Raw genomic sequence first — 2,500 nt, forward strand, 5'->3', positions numbered from 1 at the left:
AACAACAAAATAAAAATAATAAGGCTACTAAGTAAATAGTAAAAATACCGTGACTGAATATACAATACCGTGCTGTCAAGGAAAAGTTTTTCATTCGTAGTTACATGACAATCGAGCCGTTTCCCCTATTTTCACTGCAATATTCAATTCGAGGAATACCAATGGCGCCGCCAACCTACTGTGGCAAAGCCCATATAAATGAAAATAGGAAAGTTCTCATGTGTCTCTTTAAAATAAGTGTGTTGACGATGGTGCTTCTTTCGACGTAAACCGACTCGGAAGTTACTATATTAGTGATGGAAAATTAATTCAGGCTTTGTTTACTTCTTTAAATGATATACCGAGTATGTGATCGTTTAGCCATGTTAAAATGTCAGACCGGGCGTCTTGAAACGTAAACGAGCAAACAACCTAAGCAGTGGGCGTAATAGAAACCCGCATACCAAAATGACAAGCCTTCCTATCTTCATTTTTTTTTTTTTCACTTCAAAGTCGTGATAGCAAAAGATGTAGGAAGGTGCAAATGTTATAGTTATGGTAAATTTCTAGAATGGGTTCGCGTGATAAAATCCATCGAAATTGGTATCGACAGATTCCTTGTAATGTCTACTCACCAAATACAGCAATATTACTTAACGCAACCATTAAATAAGAACGATACGAGAGTCCGAAAATGCTCATAATCTGCACGCATGTTTTCTTCGTGGAGCCACCGCCTGGACTGTGCTGTGACGTCACACCCGCCTGTTTAACGTCATCGGCCCAGAGTGCGTGTTTAATTCAATTAATATCCAATCAAAATTGATCGAAAAGTTTCAAATTCATTCAAAACCAAAAAAAAAAAAAAAAATCAAGATAAGCAGCACCAAATGCTCTGTAACAAAGAGGAGGGGAGGGAGGGTCAAAGGGGGGAAACCACCCCCCCCCCACCACCCCGGGCTAGGGGTTAACCTCATTACTGGGAAAATTAGGTTGGTTGTTGGGTTAGGGTTTTGCAAACCAAAAAATACCCGAAAATAGCGCATCCCCCCAAAATAAGGCAAGTAGTACGAAGTGCTCTGGAAAGGGAGAGGTCCGGGGGGGGGGGCTCTGGCTTGGGCTAAACTTAAAGCTAGGTAAGGTTAGATTGGTCGTGGGGTTAGGATTTTATTAATAAACAAGCAAACAAACAAATGCAAATACCCTGAAAACAGCATATTCAAAATTCCCGTTAAAATATTTCCGTCCCACGATCGCAGTGCAAGCGAGTAAGTAAATTATGAAATAACCACATCTTTTGTATATATAGTTCACAGTAGATAAAATATACCATGTTATATGTAACTTGTTAGAAAGCATCGATAAGATACCAATTTTCGATAGGCTATTTTACGATTTCCGTGGGATACTTCATGCCCTCCCTACCTATCGGTTCTAATATCATCGTTATTGTTAGGTTACGTTGACTAAAACCACTACAAATGCGCTCTAGTCATCACAAAGAATCCGTTGATACCAATTTCGATGGATATTATAACGCGGACCTATTCTAGAAATTTGCATAATTATTATATCACAAGCAATGTATTATCATTTGCATAATATTTTCATAATGAATTGTCATAAGATGGTGTATTACGATGTAAATACTAAAGTTAACTGTGTTAATTTTTGACGTAGCACAGCACAAGTCCTTGACGAAATGGCTAAAAAAAAAAAAAAAAAAAAAAAAAAAAAAAAAAAAAAAAGAGAGAGAGAGAGAGAGAGAGAGAGAGAGAGAGAGAGAGGGAGAGAGAGAGAGAGAGAGAGAGAGAGAGAGAGAGAGAGAGAGAGAGAGAGAGAGAGAGTCCTATACCAATATACAAATTGTGGGACTGTATTGGGGTCAAAAACTGTTTTTCGGACAATCCATGAACTTGTTCAAGGAAAATGTATGACCTTTCGTGAATACCGGCCCCGGTCTAATATTTTGTTCGAATGGTAACAACTGAAGTAAATTCAAACTTTGAAAGAAAGCGACTGATAAAGACGCAAATACATAACTTATCAATGAAGTTCAAAATAAAAGTTCTTCCAATAAGGTGAATATAATTTAAGTGATATCAGATAATCACCTTAGATTCAGGATATGTCTTTTATGAAGAAAATAGATAAACTGATTCGAGTAACACAAATATATTGTAAATAAAACAAAGACTGAGAAAGAAAGGGTCAACAAAATCGGAACTAATTAATAAAACAAATCAAGTAAGTACTCGTATGCTGACTACTGTATCTAACCAAAACATGGAAAGTATCAAAATACAGCTGATAACATAGAAACAAATATTCATTAATTGAGGAAAAAAAAAGTTTAGTCTTCATTTTCAAAACTGTTGTTTCGCAAATGATAAAAGGTACATATAAAATCCTGGAAACGGTGGAAATAACTAGGGGGAGATTTAACCACAAAGGAGACAGTGAATATCAGTCAGAATTCTGCCCAATAGATATGTCAAATGGATTTATTAAAACACGACGG

The sequence above is a fragment of the Penaeus japonicus genome, unplaced genomic scaffold (assembly GCF_977035675.1).
Source record: "Penaeus japonicus unplaced genomic scaffold, GWHDUDI00000001_assembly GWHDUDI00000007, whole genome shotgun sequence".
In the NCBI taxonomy this organism is placed as follows: Eukaryota; Metazoa; Arthropoda; class Malacostraca; order Decapoda; family Penaeidae; genus Penaeus; species Penaeus japonicus.